The sequence below is a fragment of the Molossus molossus genome, unplaced genomic scaffold (genome assembly GCF_014108415.1).
Source record: "Molossus molossus isolate mMolMol1 unplaced genomic scaffold, mMolMol1.p scaffold_m16_p_8, whole genome shotgun sequence".
Classification (NCBI taxonomy): domain Eukaryota; kingdom Metazoa; phylum Chordata; class Mammalia; order Chiroptera; family Molossidae; genus Molossus; species Molossus molossus.
The window spans coordinates 62682019-62703698 of NW_023425402.1; the positions used below are offsets into that span (position 1 = coordinate 62682019).

Below are 21680 nucleotides of genomic sequence, written 5' to 3' on the forward strand. Positions count from 1 at the left end.
TTGATTCCTGTTTCACTTTTTAAAGTATACCTCTGCCCACAGAAAAGAGATTGCAGATACATCAAAGTATTAAGACCATTATCATTTTTTGCTTGTATGTTTAAATATTCTTTAGCAGTGTGCATTTTTTCACCCTAAAAGTCATATGGACTTCACTGTGTGTGTGTGTGTGTGTATATATATATATAAATATATACTTTGATATATATATATATATATAAATATATACTTTGATATATATATTTGAGATATATATATATATATATATATATATATATATATATTAATCCTCACCCAAAGATGTTTTTCATTGATTTTTAGAGGGAGGAAGGGAGCAGTAAAGAGAGTGAGAGAAACATAGATGTGAGAGAGAAACATTGATCGGTCGCCTCCTGCATATACCCTGACTGGGGATCGAATCCACAGCATTCTGGTGTATGGGATGATGCTTCAACCAGCTTATCACAGGCAGTGGGCCGCGTGATAAGAAGACTAGAGGATACTGCCCCGAACATTGGCAGTCACCTCCTCAGACCATGGGTACATGGAATGCATTTGTTTGTTTTTTAAGAAAATATTTTTCTGTGTTTTTAACTTTTCTACAGTAAATATTTGCATATATGAATAACAATCAGGAAAAAAAGCATTTTAGCTGTTTTACATTGTAGGTGCAACCAGATGAAGAAGATATATAGGGGGAAGATAGAGAAAAGGGACAGAGCCTTTGGTTAAAACAGAGATTTGGACTGAGGAGTCCTTCTGTTCGACATACTACCAGAAAGGAAGATGTTAGTGAATCCATGATTTGGGGCAATAGTCAGTAGAGAAATGGTCTAGAAACCGATACTGTCCTCTGTTCATTGGCTCAAAAAATTTTAAGTGTACATTATATCCTCTTACTCAGTAAGTATGTGTCAAGTTTAAACCAGCAGTTCTCAAACTATGATTTTGGAACCTCTAGGGGATCCATTCATTGGCCACCTGCTAGGTCAAAACTATTTTTCTAATAATATCAAGACATTATTTTCCTTTTCCACTCTCTCAAGTATACAATACAGTTGTTCAAAGGCTACATTACATGCAGTGACATTATTTCTATGATGGCTATTGTAATGTGTGCTTGTGTTCCAAAGTTTTCTCAGTTTCAGTTTTTTAAATGGTAAGCATAGATAGAACTAACTGATAGAAACAGAAGCTCTTTAGGGTCTGCCATAATTTTTAAGTCTGTCCTGAGATAGAAGTCTGAGAAATCACTGAGCTAGACTCTGCCTGTGGCCTGTATTTGGTAGTCCTTAGTCTAAGAAGCCCCTGGGCCCTGAGCAGTGAGTGCCCTGCCTTGTTGCACATCTGTTCTCCCTTCTACATCTTTAAGGGAAAACCGGCCTTAGTCCTTATTTTAGAAAACTTCATTTGTGTAGAGTTTGTGAGGACAGGTAGAACATTTTTGGCATAAGGCCAGGGTACCTCCTATGTTACATGTACATCAAATTCTGCTGAATGTGGGGTGGATGGAGGTGGTAAAGTTAGACCTCCAGTCTCTCCCATGGGTACCACACTGGGAAATCCAGTGAACTTTTAGGAAGAAAACAGGACTATAATTCCTTCTGAGAGGTATGGGAGTACAGATTTAAAATAACACTAACCATGTAGTCCAGTAGATAGTCAGTGTGGTTTGGAGGAGGGAGAAGACACATTTGAAAGAATGAACTGAATATAAATATGCTCATTTGTTTTTAAAAATATATGCATGTATATAATTTGTGTAGTATTTGTGTGTGGAAACATACAGAAAACATACACATGCTATTTGAGAACTGCTTCCTAAGTTATGTAGAATTATCTCCTTACAATTATTTCCACAGTGAAAGCAACATCAGTGCTTCCATTTCAGCCCAAGTCTTCTCATTCTGCTCAACAGAAACACATTTTAGTTGGTCTGTTGTATACACACTGACCTCTGAATCTCAGAGCAGCTCGTGATGGAGCAATGGTTGATGCCTTCCTCCCTGAGAAGCAGTCTTCATGGTCCAGGTGTAAGTTGAAAATCTGAATTTTTCTGAACAGAGAATATGAGCACCAGGTGAATAATGGTGCTGGAGTACCTGCAAATTGGCTCTAGCCCCAAAACCCTGTGCACCACTACAGTATTCACATGGACACGGCCGTGCCTTGACTTGAGGGTGAAAGGGTCAATGGCCTGACTTCACAGCTTCTGATCATGTCAGAAAAGATGAAGGAGAATCTGAACAGGTAGGAGGTAAGTTAAGGTTTCATTATACAAAGGCTGGACTTTTGTGTTAAGACCATCATGGCCTCAGAGCAACAGAAGGGATGACATGACTAAAATGTAATTTCACATCTGAGAGACCTAGTTGTGAATCATGATAAGCTCTCTGAAAAGTGGTCACAGCTACTGACCATAACACACGTTTCACTTGGAGGGACAAGGATACTTGGTTCCACTTTGTTCTTCCTAGTGCTACTTGACACACATTGTGATGGGCAGTTTAGAGATCTTGCTCATCCTTATTTCTTGAAGATTCAAAGAGGAGTTCCTAGGATTTTCTTGACTAAAACAAGTTTTGCATTTTTTTAAATTGACAAACATCTCATGCCAGCCTTCATGTGGAGCTTTAATTGAATGTTGACTGAATTGCTGGGTCCTCATTCTACATCAACGTGTTGAACTAAGCCCACACAGCCCCACTGCGTAATTAGACAAGCCCTTTGGACACATGATGTGTGCTGCGACCTCTCTCTTTGATGTCAGTTCTGGCTGGGACCCTGTGACAAAGGGGCCGTGGATTCTGGCCTTTGTGCACCACCCAGAGAAATGCTTCTGTCTTCCAAGTCTCCAGTCTGCCCTTTCTCTCTCAATTAGCAGTTCTTAGTGGATACAGTAACGTTACATCCTATTTAGTGAATTGGTGATTGGAACCATGACTAGTTACTTAGTTAATCTGTGGCTTGTCCATGTCTAGAATATTAACTATCCACTCAATTGGCCTGATTTTGCACACATATCATCTTGAACAGTGGAATTGCTGTGTATAAAGGGAAATATGTAACAGAGATTGCTTCCAACCCAGCTTTTTCATTTGAGTACCTAATACTTTAAATTGGTTACATCCCCCCTCCCCCCTTGTGATACAAAGGCCTTATAACTTAGCTGTTTTCTGCTCTTCTTTCCAGCTACCTATCTTTTTTCTCTGTAAAATAAGCCCAACATTATTGTTTTCTATAAGATGTTTTCAGAGAACATTATGCTTTTGAATACATGTATATCATTGGCTTCATTTTTAAAAAAACCTCATGTTATAAAATTAATAAATGTACTTAGAGAAGGAGAGATGCCTATGTAGAGTATTAAAACTACATACTTAGCAGAAATTCCTCAATGTTCAGAAGACACATTTCTAGTCTCTTATAAATGACGATGGTTAGATTTAAATGAAAACATTTGGATTTGATTAATCACAGCTTATATGTTCTTCTGGTTTGCTTGTTTTTTTGTTTTTTTTTAATGGAATAAAAAAAGTCTTACCACCTTCAGACTTTTATAAAGTGGCATTATCTTGAGAGGCTAGTCTCGGTTAGATATAAATACAAGCAATTAATGAAGATAACCAACACTACCCAGAAAGGTAAAGTGTCATCACATGTCACAGTGAGCAAAGAGTACCTGTTAATTAGAACAGTAGGAAAACTGCAATGAACTATGAAAAAATAAGGTTGGGTTGAAATTAGCAATCTCTACATCTCTTGTTATGTCTTAATTCCAACCCATAAACAATTTGTTGTAATGGCTCTAGGCTGGGATTATGGCCTGTGGGATGAGGTCTGATTACAGCTAAAAATAGACCTGTGTATTGATGATCAGAAGAGAAATATTAAACAATTGAAATTTTGTGAAACACTGATGCAGTTTCATTGTAATAATTTTCCCAAAAGGCACATTAGTAATGCTGCTAAATACAGACTTTAATAGACTTTAATAGTGTGTACTTTAGTGGCCTGATACACAAAGGAATAATATGTAAAACATTCATTATGGAAAATTGCTACCTTTTTATTTAATAAGAAATCTGTTGAAACAAAACCACTGCTCTGCCTATGGCATTATGTTCCTGGGTTTTAGCAGGCTGAAGAATAATTGCCACCTTCTTTTATATTTTTTCACCTATTCTAGTCAAGTTGCAATCATATTTACTTATGTGTTGCATGAATGAAAATGGGGTTTAAAAAACAAAAGAAAAAAAAAGTTGCATTGGATGAACCCTTGTTCAATTGTGGCTCAGCCTCTCATTATCTGTGTGATCTTGGGTGAGCATGTAACATCAGTTCCATTTCTTCATTTGCGGTGGTAGGGATTGTTCAGCTTACCTCGCAAGGTCGTTGCAGGAGTTAAATGTTGACACAGTGGAGCTTCACATAATAGGCCCTCAATAAATACTTCCTATTATGATTTCTTTCTACATCTGTTTCTCTTTATATTGCTGTTTCTATGGATGACATCTTGAATCAGTTGTGGGGGAGCTGGAAGGGGGTGGAGAGTAGAAAAAAGCAATTAAAAAGGAGCCTTGGTAAGCAGCTCTGTCGCCAAGCCTTGCATTGGATTTCAATTTGATTTTAATGTGCTGCTGCTGAGAGCCATGCTGTTGAAAAAAGAGAGAAGAGTAAGAAGCAGATGCTCTTGGAAGAACAGTGGGGCATTTATCTCTTTTAATGAGATAACATCATTAGAGTGACAAAGTGCAGTGAATCGATACTCGAAATGGACTGGCGCTATCTTCCCAGAGCGCGCTGATTGTCACACTTCCCAGCCTGAGAATCTGCTGAATCACGAATCCTGTCTTATCTGTTATTGGAGCCACTGACTTTGATCTCGCAGAATAGATGCATACCTTAGGGATCTCCACAGGAGTAGGAAAACGGACTCGTTGGATAAATGAGAACAATACGGGATGATTTATAAGTTGCCTTGTAATCGAGGAACCTCAGAGGAGAAGGTTGGGCTTCTTTTTTGCCTTGACTTCTTTAAATGGCTGCGCATCCTGACGCTGGTCCTCTCCGCCCGCTCTCCTGCTCTCGGTCTGCTTCTTGGTGTAATGTCAGAAATTCCAGCCATGCCAGACTGTGACACTGTCAGCCCTGACGTTCACAACAAAGAGACGAGGGGAGAGAGGGAGAGAGATCACGGAGGGGGAAGGCGAGGAGAAGCAGCGAGGGAAGGGTTCTTTTCTTGCACATAAAATCCATAGCAGCAAAATCGCCAGCATTCTGGATGTAGCACACCTGAGGAAAATTAAGGAAAGGAGAAAGGTGGATTCTGATGGAGGTAAAATTGGCCTGGGAAGATTATGTGCTGTTTTTTCCCTCATAATTTTTAGATTTCATTGTGGAGCTTATATTATAGTTACTGTGGCTGTAATTTCTCCTCACCAAGGGGGGAAAAAGGCATTAAAAAAATTCCCCTTTCCATTACCCCAGTTTTTCTCTTTGAAACAAAGCAAAGTTAAGCATCCATCTTAGCAAGAAGTGTGTGCTTTCTAAGGTTTTCCATTTTATTACCACATTCCCATAGTTTAATCTGAACAATAGCAGCTTCAGGAGAGAAGTCATTGCTGAGGGATGTGTTCTGACTTTGACAAAGCTGACTAGGGGACTAGTGTCATCCTCCGGTCATCATACCCTTGGCCTCGAGCACCTGCCGGCTGCAGGAAGTGCTAGTGTTACCTGGCAGTTGAAGCAGGCTGACTGGCCAGGTCCTCCAGACACCTCTAGGCACTTTCTCCATGTGCAGTCATTCTGGCGAGTGGTCTCTGGTCTCCAGCTTGCATCAGTCATGACCTTGAAACCTGCTGCTACATCTCACATGTGTGTTGAATCCAGATGCTGTGATCTAAATTGAGATCTGAGCTCAGCCTGAATCATCCTAGCTTTTCTGTAAACAGGGAAACCCAGCTGCCAGCTCAGCTTTTGAGATACTTTAAATTACAACTCTGGGTCTTGGCTAGGCTATCTGTCCTTTTACTTTTTCATCATGCAAGGAAAAAAAAAAAAAGCCACAATAAAAAAATGTAACATGGTATATTGATTCCATATTAGTTACCCTATCATGAAGGAAGTTTTTTTTGTTTGTTTGTTTTGGTCTATATTTGAGGGCAGAAGGTATCACACAGTGATTTCTCTTTAGATTGATTAAAGTAATATTAATTGAGAACTTTAGAAAAAGCAGAGCCTCATATTATGGTATTCTTAGCCTTAGAACCCACATAAAACTTTACACATTTGGGCCAGATGGGAGAAATACTCCTCTGAATTTGCAAAAAAAAAAAAAAAAGGTTTTTAAAGTGAAGTATAGCAAGTTTAACCTGGACATCATGGCTTATTGAAAATTCTTGAGGAAATTCTACTTCTACTGGCAGAGGAGGGTCAATTTATATCCTGGGGAGGATTTGGGGTAATTACCCTCAAATATCTTCCTATAAACTCAAACTTTCCTTGAAGTTCCTTTTTACCCTAAATATTTACATGGATGTTATATTGTGTTGTGTCTATGGTTTTTTGTTTGTTTGTCTTTGCATAAAATAACTTCAACAGTTACTTGCCAGGTAAATTAATTAAGGCCTATATTAGGTCATTTAGCTGGTCGAAGGAATAAGTGCTCAAAATTCAGGGGTTTGACAAATGAAAGTTTGCTTTCCTGCTAAGGTGTCAGCCCAGTGTGGGTCCTTGTGAAGAGGGATGTGCTTTTATTCAGCACAGGAATCCTGAACGCAGGCTCCTTCTTTCTTTCAGCCTTACTACTATCTCCGTTAGGCTTTCAGGCTGCTGTAGCCAACTACCACCAACTGGGTGCCGGAAGTAACAGGAATGGTTTGTATCACCGTCCCAGAGACTAGACGTCTAGGACCAAAGTTAGGCAGGGTTGGTGGTCCCTTCTGTGAGAAAGCATCTATTCCAGGCCCCTCCCCCTGGCTTGCTGATGGTGGTCTCTCTCCCTGTCTCTTCACACCGTCTTCCTTCTGTTCTTGTCTGTGTCTGAATGTCCCCTCTTTAGAAGGACACCGATGAAGTTGGATTCAGGCCCACCCTATTCCAGAATGACTTCATCTTAACTGATTACGTCTGTAATGACCCTGTTTCTGAGGGTTAAGACTTCAACATATGAATTTGGTGGGCAGGGGGACACAGTGCGACCCAGAATGCCATCTTCCAAGGCTTATGATTGTCTGCATTAGGTGGGAGGGAAAGAAAGCATGAAGAAGGAACACTCAGTTTTTAAAAAAATACTTTTATTGAATTTTGAGAGAGAGAAAGAAACATAGGTCGGTTGCCTCTGATAAGAACCCAACTGGGGATCAAACCCGAAACCTGGGTATGTGCCTTGACCAGGAATCAAACTGGTGACCTTTCGGTGCACTGGAAGACACTCAGCCAACTGAGCCACACAGCCAGGGAAGGAACACTCACTTCTTAGTCACATGGCCCTGAAGTGACTCAATGCCTTTTCTCTTCATATTCTATTGGTGAGAACTAGTCACATGGCTCCACCTGGGTGCATGGGGCCTGGGAAATGCAGTCCCTGGTTGAGGGTGACGGTGCTAAGCGGCTCCAGACACATGCTACTGCGTCTTTCTAGGAAAAGCAGCGTGTGTCTGGAGTCTGCCAGTCTCCCGAGCATGCCATCACAGAGCACTGGAAGAGGTTTTAAGTGTATCCAAGTTTGCAAATTCCATTCTGGCATGCCTAGGAATGCTTTTCAATTAACACTCCAAGGATTTATATGTAAATGAGTGCCTAAGGCTAACTGTTTTGTTTTCTGGAGAACCCAGTATATTCTCAAGAGAATTTTATTTACACTATTAATGAGCACTTTTTCTCCTTATGAAACTAGTGAATTCCAAATTAATGAACTTTTACTCTTCACTGGAAATTTAGCTTGTGGTGAGCATGATTTCCACAGTACATTAACTTTTTTTGTAACATGTTCTATTATTACTGAAAAATGATATATATCCAAAAGGGGGAAAAGGAAATTATGAATGCAGAGGACAATTATATAACCTGCTGTGTTTATCTCAAGTGGCTAGACTTTAGAATTTCATCATAAAATTCTTGTCTCTCCTATCAGGTTAGTCATTATTTCAAAAGTTGAACATGGGTTTTATAAGTGACTAAATAATTGTTTTGTATGTTCCTTTTCAATTACAGTAAGAAGTCATGAATTTTCTAATTTAGAACTGCTAAAAATTATTTAGATTTGCCTGTTGAATTAGGTTTATTCTAAAAAAAGGACTCAGAAAAGAATTTCCACTGTAAATTTTTGGCTTATAGTAGTTTGTAAGAAATTTCTCATGAAAGAGAGTGATAGCAGTTTGAAAAGAATAAGTAGGTGCAGTCTGAAAACTGGGTAGGTAGTGTGAAAACATTAGTACTGAACCATACTCTTTAATTTAAGATTTTAGTCATGAAGTTCTATGTCAATAAATCATTCTCTTGCTGTTTTGTTGTTCTATTACTTTAAAACACTGATGTTATCTAATGACTTAACACCCACGAATACTACTCTACATTTCCCTTTAGTCAAAAAAGAAAACCTGACAATAGTATTTTAGTAAAGGTAGTAATTTGAACAGTGGCCTTTTAATTTTTGTTGGTTATCATTTTTAATATGTCAAAATAAACTATGGCAAATATTCGAGTCATTTTGAGAATGAATTAAATCCTCATTCATTTAGATGTCATGAATTCAGATTTTGGAGAAGATTCTAATATGGTTTATCCTTTGTAGAAACTTTATAAATAATCATTACAGGCACAACTCATTTCATTGCACTTTGCTTTATTGTGCTTCTCAGATACTATATTTTTTACAAGGTCAAGCATGTCTGTCAGCACCATTTTTCCAACAGGCTCAGATGATAATTAGAATTTTTTTTAGCAATACAGTATTTTTAAATTAAGGTAAGTACATTGTTTTTTAGACATAATGCTATATTATTGCACACTTAATAGGCTAAAGTATAGTGTAAACATAACCTTTATATGCACTGGGAAACCAAAAAATTCATGTGACTCGCTTTATTATGTTAGTACATTTGCTTTATTGCAGTGATCTGTAACCAAACCCACAGTGTCTTCAAGGTATGCCTGTATTTTAGCTCTTACCATTTCATAGAATGCCTTAAGTTTGCCAGATATTGCAGGAGCTCCTATTTCAATAGAGTTTATTATTGGTAATTTTCACAGCCAATTTGCAAAGTAGGAGGTATTATTCCCACTTTACAGGTGGGAGAACTCAGTGATGCTTAAGTAGTGAGCCTCGTATCATGTGTCTGGATATAGAAGATTCAGTATTTGAATTCAGACTTATATTGATTACAAAGCCCATGTACATTTTTATTCTGTCCTGTTGGCTCATATGAGAATATTTACTGTATGGAATTTGAAATATATTAAATGAATTTGGTAAGCCAAAAGTACATGTAACATCCAGGTTGACTATTTCAGTTCTTGAAAGAACAAACTATTTGCAAATGAACAAATTTTAATGTAGTAGTTGGAAATGAGTTCCATCTAATCACTAAAGCAGGTCCCCAAAACTTGCTAACACTCTCATAGACTACCACTTCCTAAATAAGTGAGCAGTCTGTGATTCAGAATACTTCTCAAGCATCATTATGTGACTAACTTAGAATTCTTTAGAACTCGCTAGGTTCCTGAATGCGGGTCTCTAATTCATATTCTCACGCTTGCCCTCCTTCTGAATGTGCATAAATTATGCAGGTTTTATTGATTTGCTGAGGCAAACAGGAAAAAAAAAAAAAAAAGCAGCCCTAAACCATGGGTGGACCTGACTGGAGGGCAAGATAAAGAAAACCTGCCTATTTTCTAGTGAGAAGCTCAGCTAGAACCCTAGGATGACAGGAAGGTATATTTTTCTCAAAGCATTTCACCTTTTCACCTTTCTTAGCAACACAATAAGCCTAACTTCTGATGAAAAGGATGGTTGAGAGTTTTGAGGAGTGTCTGCATTCATTTTCACTTTCATCTCATTTACTCTGTTCACAGTTTCTGCCATGTGACTGTGGCCAAATTGCATCACCTGTTTGAAACTTGATGTCTTCACGTGTGTGATGAGGCAGTGGGAATAGTTTGGGAGTTGTTAGGGTGGTGTCTTAGCTTGGGTTGCCTCCAAGGGGTGTCTGGAGGGTGGCAGGAACTGAGTCTAGTATTTGGTGTGCATATGCATTTGGTTTTTTGGTTTTTTGTGTTTTGTGTGTGTGTGTGTGTGTTTTTGAGAGAGAGTGGTTGATAGCTCATTATATCAGATTTTCCAGAGCTTCAGCACAAGAAAAATCAATAGGCCAAATTATTTCTGAGGTCTGAAGAGATTCTAGCATTCTAGTTCTTAATAAATTTTATTTTTTATAAGGCTATCATGAGCAGGATAAATGAAAAAACTGAATGCATTCTATCTCCTTTCTGCAGTATGACATGTCAGGGAAACTTGGAGTGTTTTTATTGTAGAGAACTGCTTCTCTGTTCTCTGAGTGTTCTGTGTATAGCATATGTTCAGTAAACGTTCAGTATGATAACAAAATTCTTTTATTAGCAGATAAGCAGAAAGAGTCAACCAGTTAGAAGTGAATCACATATTGATAATGAATGAACATTTTTTTCAAGCCTGAACATGTCTTGTAGTTATCTGAAATGATAGTTTAAAAATCATTTAAAATAACACTTTCTTATCCAAAACACTAAGTAGAAAGAATATATGCACCCCTGTGTTCATTGCAGCATTATTTCCATAGCCAAGGTATGGAAGCAACCCAAGTGCCTATCAACAGATTAGTGGATAAAAAAGTCGTGGTACATAATATACAATAGATTATTACTCAGCCATAAAAAGAGAATGAAATCTTACCATTTGCAACAACATGGATGGATCTAGAGCAGCAGTTCTCAACCTGTGGGTCGCAACCCCTTTCAGGGGTCAAATGACCCTTTCACAGGGGTCGCCTAAGATATAATAGTAGCAAAATTACAGTTATGAAGTAGCAACGAAAATAATTTTATGGTTGGGGGTCACCACAACATGAGGAACTGTATTAAAGGGTTGCAGTATCAGGAAGGTTGGAACCCACTGATCTAGAGGGTATTATTCTGAGTGAAATAAGTCAAACAAAGACAAATACCATATGATTTCACTTATATGTGGAATCTAAAGAACAGAATAAATGAACAAATAAAATAAAAACAGACTCATAGATACAGAGATCAGACTGGTAATTGTCAGAGGGGAGGGAGCTTAGGGGGCTGGGTGAAAAAGGTAAAGGGATTAAGAAGTACAGATTGGTAGTCACAGGGATGTAAAATATAGCATAGAGAATATAGTCAATAATATTGTAATAACTGTGTACGGTGCCAGGTGGATACTTGAAATATCAGGGGACCACTTTGTAAAGTATATGATTATCTAACCACTATGTTGTACACCTGAAACTAATACAAAATAATATTGAATGTAAACTGGAATTGAAAAATAAAAAAAATTTTTAAAGATAGAAAAATAAATGAATAAAATAGCACTTTTTTATTTGGAGTCTCATACACTTGGAATGTTAGTACCTAAAGGATGTTCGGAGTTAATAGATGGATTCCCATGTGAGGAAGCAGAGGCTCCTGCTTCAGTTCCTTTGCTGTTGTACCTACAGCATGGCAAGCATGTTGTCCTGCCAGAGAGCCTTTGCATGTGTGTCATGGCTGAGCCGATTAACCAGCCTGAAGCAGCGGTCCAGTTGCTCAGCAAATAAACAGGGGGAGAATAGGAAAAGCTCTCTAGCACCTTCCCCTTTAGATAGGGAAGAAAAAGAATTAAGTAGCATCCCCTAACCAGTTGTTCAGTTTGAATGTAATGGAAGGCCACTGTTGAATGTGACTCATGCACTTACTGAATTGAAATAACTACTACTCACCACAAAATCCCAATTGCATTAAAACAAACAAAACCACTGTTTCTTGGATGCTTAGATATGCCTTTCAAAGAGTTAATAATGTTTGCTTACGTTATTACTTCTTTCCAAAAATTGTATTTCTCTTTTTCTGTTGGTGGATTTAAAAAATTTGCTTTTGACTCCTTAATATAAATGTGTGTGTGTGTGTGTGTGTGTGTTGCAACCATATACCCCCTTGACTTTATTTAAAGTTTAAGCATCTTAGCTCTGTTCTTTTTGGAGACTTTGTAAAAAGAGAGTAATTATGGTAGGCCACAATAATATTACTTGTCTTCAAAGTTGCTCTGAACAATCACTATTAAGTTTTATTTTTTAGGTCCAGCCTTCAATTCAAAATCAAGAACAGGCAAATGTTCAGAGTTAGCCTTTGGAAACTGATTTCATTTTATTTGTTAATCAATGCTAAAAACATACTCAGAGAACTTCCTTTTGTTGTTGTTGTTGTTTTCTTTTATGTTAGGACCACCGGTCTTTATTATGCATATTTAAGATGAAACTTTCATGATTATAAGTCACTTTTTAGAGTTGCTTGAGCTGGATTGGTAGTATGAAGTAACTATATAAAAATTTTCAATAAGAACAGAAAAAATAGTATAAAATGTTATGGACTATATGCTTTGACTTAGTGTCTCTTTTAGTCCTGAATGAGTATACAGTATGGCATTTGCTTTTGTAGCATGTATATTTATGTATGTATTTTTAATAGATATAAATAAATTAGTGCCCAGGTACCAAATAATGAACACCCTCAAAATTTGAATTTCAAGGAACAGTGGCAGAAAATATCTTCACTTGAAACTGAAACTCTCAGACATCAACATAAAAATGGCTGAAATTAGCTATGTGTAAAATTCCCAGAAGCTAATCCACACTCAGGCAAATCAGATCGATGGTTTGTCTACTCATTTTTTGGTATCCCATCAACAAAAGTAAAAATAAATGTTAACTAAACAACATTTCAGAAATCATGACACATTAATATCAGAAACAAACAGCTGGCCACTTGTCTGTGTGGTGGCCACCAAAAGGAGCCGGAGAGCTGAAACTGTAGAGATGTCCCTAAGTATTTCAGACCAGCCAGCAGCTATATGTTGCTAATACATCCTAAGTCTGTCGGTTTGACCACACCCACCTAGGATCACTTGGTCCTCTGCCAGCACTTCTGAATTTCACATTTTCCCAACAGTGAGACCTCTGGCCTCAGCACCTGGGATGGGGCTTTGCCTGGTGTTCCACGCTCTAACCACGTGACCTCAGCTGAAGCCTCAGCTCTAATGTGCCTGCAAAAGATACTTCAAAATTTTGCTGTCAGAGTTCAATGAAATCACTGGTGTGAAAGTATGTAGGACTGATCCTACTCATGGTAGGCTTTCAGTAAATGTTTCTTTCTTTCTTTCTTTCTTTCTTTCTTTCTTTCTTTCTTTCTTTCTTTCTTTCTTTCTTTCTTTCTTTCTTTCGAAAAGAGAGGAAGAAGGGAGTAAATGTTTTCATTAAAAAATAATAATAATCAGGCCCCAATCTTATGCTGGTTTGGGAAATAATATTTATCAGAAATTGTATTTGATAAGTACACATTCCAAGTTATCTGTCAGTCTGGCTTTTATGACTTTGGGTGGAATGAGCTGTCTGTATGTGAAGGGATACAAATGATTTCTCTTTCCTGCCAAGCTCAGTCTGGCCTCCTGCTGCCCCATGAGTTGGCTGAAGTAAACTCCCAAGAAGAGACTAGTAGGAGCACTCAGCTAGCCACCTCCACTTTATTCCTACAAAATGGGTATTATTCCCCATCAGAGTTTTGTAGATTGGGTTGAAAAGTGTGTGTGTGTGTGTGTGTGTGTGTGTGTGTGTGTGTGTGTGTGTTTAAAGAGGACCAAAATATGTGCATGTTCTGCAGCAAATAAGAGAAATATAATTCCCACTCACAATATATTTTTCAGATGTTGTTAACCAGGTTTATTTTTGCTCTGACAGATACTTCCGTTTAGGGGGTGCTTTCCACACACAGATTATATTGTGCAATAGAAAATTCGGTAAATTTTGCCTCTAGGTTTCCTCCAGATATCTCAGGTGACCACACCCAAGCCTCAGTATTGCCATGCTCTCAGTAAGAGACTTGAGTTATTACTTTTGTACATGATCTTAGTTTCCCTCAGGAGGTTTTTGCTGGCAGAACTTGTAATCATTTTTTATAGGACATCATGCTTAATATAGAGAGGACCAACTATGTGTATGTGACAGACTCAAATTAAAAGTGGCATAATTGTGATTATTGGTTGCTTTTGATTTCACACATTAGCTTCTTGAAGTCAATATGTAGTTAAGTTAATGGTTAAGAGTTTCCACCCTGTGTTCAAATCCAAGTTCTGCCACAGAGGAACTAGGCTGGTTTAGGTAAGCTCCCTAACCTCTTCCTAAGCCTATCATCTCTAAAACACAGACAAAAACACTTCCCAGAGCTCCTTTGAGGATTAAGTTAGATCATGTCCTTTTCCTCTTAACACAGCATCTGGTGAACACTTGGTAAATGTTAGCCATTGTGATGGATGGGAAAGAGATGACGGCAGAGTTCTCAAAAGTGACTTCTCTGTTTCAGGGTAATAAGTGCCTGGGATTTCACATTTGCCTGACTATTTCATGATAACCTTGAAAAGAACTAATTCATTTGGACCCAATTTGATATATTGTACAGGGTCTGGCAAAAGCTGGTTTACAGTTGTTCATAAAAAATAATACAGTAGTTAATAAATAGTAACACAAGAATAGTCGCAACTATAGACCTACTTTTGCCCCACCCTGTATTTTAAATTTCTAGTAATGGTATCAGCTCCAAATACTGACAGTTCATTGTATCTTCTTGCAGCTACTGCACTAAAAAAAAAATGTTTAGCTACTGTTTATAGATAGCAAGGTTCATCTTGAGACTGTAACAGCAATGTTGCTTATATTTTGAGGAATCATTGGGAAATGCTTTGAGGGTCTAGAAAACACTGGAAGCACTCCGTTGGTTACAGCTTCAGTGTTATACGCCAATAAGCCAACTGGTTTGACTTAGGGCTGTTTGGGCTTGGTTTTGTTTCACAAGTGGAACAACTCTTTTGCGTCTCTACTTTATATTAATTCCAGGAGCTGAGTCAGTGGTGAGTCCAGCAGTTGAATTAATATGGAATTCAAACTCTAAGCTAATCCTTAGGATTATATCTGTTATGTAACACTGAAGTGGGTTAGAATGGAGAAATTACAGTGCTGTTTCTCTCTCCACTTTAAATCTGACAGAGGGCCAGTCTTCTCTGTGAATGTACCTGCTGCATAAAAAGTAGTTGTTTTTATCTTCACATGAGGATATGTTTTACTGATTTTTTTTTTTTTTTTTTAGAGAGAAGGGAAGGTGGGAGAGAGAGAGACATTGATGTATGAGAAAAACATCAATTGGCTGCCTCCCATATGCACCCCGACCAGGGATCAAACCCACAACCTAGGTATGTGCCCAGCCGACCAGGGATCAAACCCACAACCTAGGTATGTGCCCAGACTGGGAATTGAACCCTCAACCTTTTGGTGCATGGGACAATGCCCCAAACAACTGAGCCCCACCAACCAGCGCAAAAAGTGGTTTTTAGAAAGGGTTTTAAAAGAGGGAAAAGGATGTGTGTTCTTATTCTATATCCCTATCCAGCCATCATTAACACTAAGGAATTTTCCAAGCAGCTACCAGAGTGAACGTGAAACAGGTGCATTTGCATAATCATCATAAAAATTATGTTCTATCTGCATTTTTAATTAAGCCAAACATTGCACAGAATTAGACATAGCCTTTGCTCTCTGGGAGTTTAAATGTAAGACAGAAGATACTAATGTGTGTAGACATGAAGACAAATCATGTTTACATTTTATAAACATTATGGATGGTTCTATTTTGTGCCCTTGTAGCCTTCCTCAACCCAGGTAACACAGCCTTGGGTTATTCATGTCAGTTTATACATGGAATAATTTTTTAAATTAGATAATGTGGTTTTTTAATATAAATTTAAAAAAAACACACATATAATTCCATCACCTATGGAGAAGTACCCAGTGTTATATTTTACTGACATTTTTACTGTATCTTTTAAAATGTTTCTATATATTTTATAATTGTGTTTTCTATATATGCATTTTTATTGTGCTGTTTTCACTTAATATATCTTTACATATAAAATATTTTTAAAACATAATTTTAGTGGTGTTGGAATATTAGGTGATTTGAAAGTTGAAAATCTAGCTTCTGGTCCCCTGAAACTTAATTGTATAAAAAGTCAAAGGCTCATTCTAACTGTTCACCAGCTTCCGAAACAGAGCTATTGTTCACCTCAAGTGGAAACTCACCCGGCTCTGCATATTTCCTCAGGCTGGGTCGCCGTTCCGTGTCCATCTTTCCTCGTTGACTTATCAGGCTTCATGCACACATGCACATTTGTTTATAGCAGTCTTCCTGATACGCAGCCATGGCGTGGGGTTTGGAAAACTGCCCAGCTACATGCCATTCATACCGGCTGACTTCAGCTTCTGGTAGCTAATTCGATACTCTTAACTCCTTCCACCTCTGAAGAGCTCAGCCTATAGTGCCATCGACCACCAAGCTAACACACTCAGTAATTCTCTAGGTGTTTATATTCATGCACACAAATGAAAAGAGGTGTGTTGGCCCAAGCATTGTGAAAATATTGGGGTTACTTGTAAAAATCACCAATTCTCTGTGCGCCATCCCCTTAGCCATACCGTAAACAATTACATGAGCTCATACTTCTTCAAGCCTAAGCTGATGTTTCTGGAAGCATGTTGTGGAAGCAAGTGGAATCTGAAGGGGTTTCCAAGGAGGGGCAGAGACTGGCCCAGGTCTTCTGGAGAATAGATGTGCCCCCCTGGGCTGGGACCTGCTTGGGAAGAGTTATCTCATCCTCCTGAAAACATCCCTTTCAGAAAACTCACCTGGGCCTCCCACTGTCCCCCAGGAACCTGCTCTTCTTCATACCTCTTCTGTTTCTTGTGGAGAATGAGCATCAGAATAGAAAGCCCAGTCTGGCTAAGTGGTAAAAAGGGAATGTGAAAAGGCAGATGGAGGGAGCTTATGCAAAGTAGTAAGATTGCCTGTGCATGTTGGACAAGGTTCAGAATCTTCCTACTATCTCTGCAAGCACTTATCTTATTTTTTCCAAAAATGTTTACTCCCTTACATCAAACAACCTTTCTTATATGCAGGAATCTAAAGAGGAAATACTCACAAGAATAACAGCACACCAGGAAGGGGGAGCCTAGATAATAAAGAGGAGATGCTAAAGTGACATTTATTCTATTTACAAATATCTCCACTGAGCATGTTTTAGTGGTTAATCAGAGTTTTCTTGCCTGGCACTTTCCAAAATGATATCATTATCTTGCTTGCTATTTCAGCAGTTTTAGGAATCCTTGCCTGTGGGTCAGGGTACTCAGTTTCAAATAAACAACTCGTAAGAGCCCTTTATAATTTCAGAAAGAGAGAAGAAATAGCTATATAAGTTATGTGGGGGAAAAAAGTTGTCAGCATTCCTTTCCTAGCACTGAGAGAAGACGTCCTCTGCTACCCCTCATAGTTAAATGTTGTTTGTTTGTTTGTTTGTTTGTTTGTTTCCCCTCAAACCACACTGAGTTTAGTCTCTTAGTAGACTGAGGCACCTTTGAAACTCCTGTGGGAGACCATGAGGTACATGCTTAATTGCTTCATGGATTATGTGAAGTCTTAGAATGAAATCTAGCCATCACTCACTAACTAGCTTGGTTTATTAAACTTTGACAGCTAACAGAACTCAGTCAAACATCCTTGATTACAGGCAGCACACAGAGCCCTGGGAGTTGGTCAGGATGAACTGGAGAGGAGAATGTGTTACTTCAATACATCAGTTTCATCTGTTTGAATGTATCTTCCTAAAATCTAAAGATGACAGAAGATAGATTTGCCCAGTGCTTTTCCTGTGTTCATGATGGCAGTAAGGATAAATAAATGTCCATTTTCTTAATTAGGATACTGTTCACTTTTATTGACAAAAATTATTCATTTTTGTTAAAACTTTTTGGCTTGCTTAAATCTATTTATGCTAGACAGTGGGGGATATGCATGTTATTAAGTATGTTTGAATTTCACAGATCTTGCTTCTCACAGCAGGGATGTACAGTCAGCCAGCATTTTCAGGTATGGACATGTAACCAGGGCACACACTCAACAAACAAATAATCTACTGCAAAATCAGTGTCAACATATACATCAGGTTGATTGATTTGCTATTTGCTTCATATCACAGATCAGATAAAGTGAATACATTCAAAGTGTTATACAAACATGAGTCAGTATTATTTCTGTAAATAATTGCACACGTAGGAGGTAAAGGTTGGTCTGAATTAGGGAAGAGGCATTCCGTATGTGTATACTTACACACACATTCACACATTTCTCACTCCAGGTGCAGTTTCACACCTACAGCCAATATGTAAAATGGTTTTCAGAACTTTTTGTTCTATTGTTGCTGAGTTGGGAAGAAGGGAAGGTACACCTGTATGAGTTGTATCCTTTTTCCTGGGGAAGACGTAGATATTCAAAGGCAAGGGCTTCTTGGCCCTATGTATAGAAGAATGAATGTTGATTTGCCTGCATGTTGGACCATCTACTTACTCACCTTGTGAACTAATAAGCTCTCAACATCACAGTTCCTTGGAACTGATATTTTATTGAAAGCCTGTGATGTGCCAAGCATCACAGTAGCCACAGGGCAAGGTGAGGGTGAGAAAGGGTATAGCGATAAACCCATAATCAAAGGTAAGAACTGTTGGGAGATGCCTATCCTAACTGGTGTGGGCGTGCAGAGGGTGAAGCAGTTCTGCCTGGGAAAGACAGGAAAACCTTGATGGAGAAAGTGACATTTGAACTGCATCTGGAAAAATACAGAGTTTCCCAGACAGAGAAAAAGAGGAAGGGCATTTCAGATCAAGGGAACAGTAATGTGAGAGGCCTGGAAGAAGGAAATCGCATTGCTCATTAGGAGATTGTCAAGATGTTTTCACCTTTAATGTACTCGAGAGAAGAAACAAATGATGTCTTTGATTCAGAGGTGAACAGATAAATAAGAATTTCAAAGCAGTAGTGATTACAATTATATGTATAGCCCTGGCTGGTTTGGCTCAGCGGTTGGAGCGTCGGCCCACAGACCGGAGAGTCCCGGGTTTGGTTCCCACTAAGAACACGTGCCTCAGTTGCAGTTTGTCCCTGGCCCCGGTTGGGGTCGTGTGGGTGGCAACCACTTGATGTGTCTCGCTCACGTCAATGTTTCTCTCTCTCTCTTTCTCCCTCTCTTCCTTCTGCTCTATCTGAAGATAAATGCAAAAAAGTGAGGATAAAAAAAAATATGTCTATGGAACAGAGGATGCTGTCGGCATCAACCTAAAGACTGGTGAGTGAGGTCTGTCTGCAGCACCTATCATGCTGTCCTGTCCCAGCTTGGAAATGAGAAGTTTGAAGGACAGCCGTTGTTTCAGGAGCTCCAGAGGTCCACAAGTAATGATGTGAGCTCCGTCTGAAAGCTTTTGGAGCAGGGCTGGAGCTCTCGTCAGTGTGATCCACAGCCATGGAAGGGCAGAGTGTAGTCACCCTGCCAGTTGAGGCCCAGGCCTCATCTTCAAAGAGATTTAGGTACAAGTTCTGGCTCTTATGCTATTTTTACTTAGTGTGGGACTTGGGGCAAGTTTCTTTCCTTTCTTTCTTTTTTTTAAATTAAATGTGTACTTTTATTTTATTTTTTTACTAATTTATTTTTGTTACAAATGTTTCTCCCCCCCCCTTGACACCCTCCTGCCCCCCCCCCCAGCCTTGTTGTCTATATCCATTGGGTACACATACATGCATATAAGTTCTGTGGTTTCTCTCTTCCCTCCCCAACCCCCTCTTCTGAGGTTTGTCAGTCTGTATCCTACTTCTATGTCTCTGGGTCTATTTTGTTTATTAGCTTGTATTGTTCATTATATTCCACAAATAAGTGAGATCATAAACATGTAATTCCATATATCTACACAGTATAAGTGATTTTCTGTAAGTGCATAAGTGTGATGGTAGCATACACACTTTTTCGTTCCCTTTTTTCTTTCAAACTTTTGCTATTGTGCCTGTATCATTTTCCTCCTTTTCGCCCCTCCTTCTACTTTAACTGCCCAAGTGCCCTATCATATTTTCCCCGTGTTTATAGAATCAATAATATAAATGTACGATTATACAAACACACACACTAGCACACACTGGGAGTAGGGGGTTGTCATTTTGTTTTTAAAAAAATGAAAATATATTTTAAGGGGTATTCACAAAGCATTGGTGCAGTTGTAAGTTAATAACTTCAGAAACATAATTATTATACACTTAAAAAAGAAAATTTAATACATTTATTTCACACTTATTTTTATGAATTTTGAATAAAAAACTTTGCTTTTAATTTTTTGTGCACAGTTTGTCATGTTGAATTCTAATAAGAAACATCAATATTTTCATATGTTAAATGATTAATCTTTGAAATGTTGTTTTGTAACTATGTAGCATTTATACTTCTGAAATTATTAAAGTTTAAAAATGCTCTAAGACTTTTGGGACTCCCTATTAACATTTCTTTTTATATCTTGCTTTAAAAAAAAAAAAAAACGTTGAAATCTCTTTATCCAGCTGAGAAAACTCTAGCTCATTCATTTTAGTGGCTGTTTAATGTTTGATAGTATAATTATTATAACTTATTCTACAATTTATTGATGGTGTTTACCTTGGTCCCAGTTTTTTTCCCATTGTCAACATTGTAGCTATCTTTGTACATGTCTTTGCAAGCAAATACTGGTATTTCTGTGGCATTTGTTCCTAGGAATGGGTCTGCAGGACAGAAGAACAGGTGTAATTGTAATTTTAATTTTAGTAGATGTTGCTACAAATGGCTTCAATTAATTTTTTTAATGCCTTAGGTTTTAAAGTATCTGAAAAAGAACATTCTCTTGCATTATCTTATTTGATGCTCACAATGACCTTTGAGGTAGGCAGAGTAGATATTATTATGCCCATTTTACTGATGAGCAAATGGAGACACAGAGAAGCTGAATGGTTTCTCATACTTACCAGGGAGGAAATACTTGACTCCAGTCTAGAACCAAGGGTCATCCTGAAGAATCCCCTTACACTCTTCCTTTACCTACACTTTGGTTTTGATAGATCAGTTAGATGAAAATCTTTCTCTGAATTGATTGGATTAAGAACAGGATATGTATGCCTTTGTTTATGCTACCAGGGGAAGGTGGTAGTTGAAATACATTTCTTTCCCTAAATATTTGCATCCTCTTTTAAGAACCATACTTTATTTTTTATGCTTGCAATACTTTAATTTTTGTTTTAAGTTACTTGTTTGATCTTTAAATCTTTGTTAAGATTTGATGGTTGCATTTCATCAATGATCAGTTTCTTCTGATATTAAAAAAACAAAAAAAAAACAAAAAAACTTTAGAAACACCCAAAAGAGTATGTTCCAAGGGTTGTGAAAGAATGAACTTTGTTTCCTTGGTTCCCTTAAGGAACCGTGTTGCATATTCTGAGTCTGATTGACTATTCAAAGTCCAGTTTTGCAAATTTAATGT

The 21680-nt window shown here is 38.1% G+C and overlaps 1 long non-coding RNA gene across 1 annotated transcript; it reads right to left on the reverse strand.

The window, feature by feature from the left end:
* Positions 1-1954: 1954 nt before the first annotated feature.
* On the reverse strand, positions 1955-10972 carry LOC118621959. The gene is made up of 4 exons (XR_004957852.1): positions 10934-10972; positions 4905-5151; positions 4384-4536; positions 1955-2056 (listed from the first exon to the last, which is right to left on the reverse strand). It is a non-coding gene; the product is annotated as an uncharacterized LOC118621959 (long non-coding RNA).
* Between the last annotated feature and the right edge of the window lie 10708 nt (positions 10973-21680).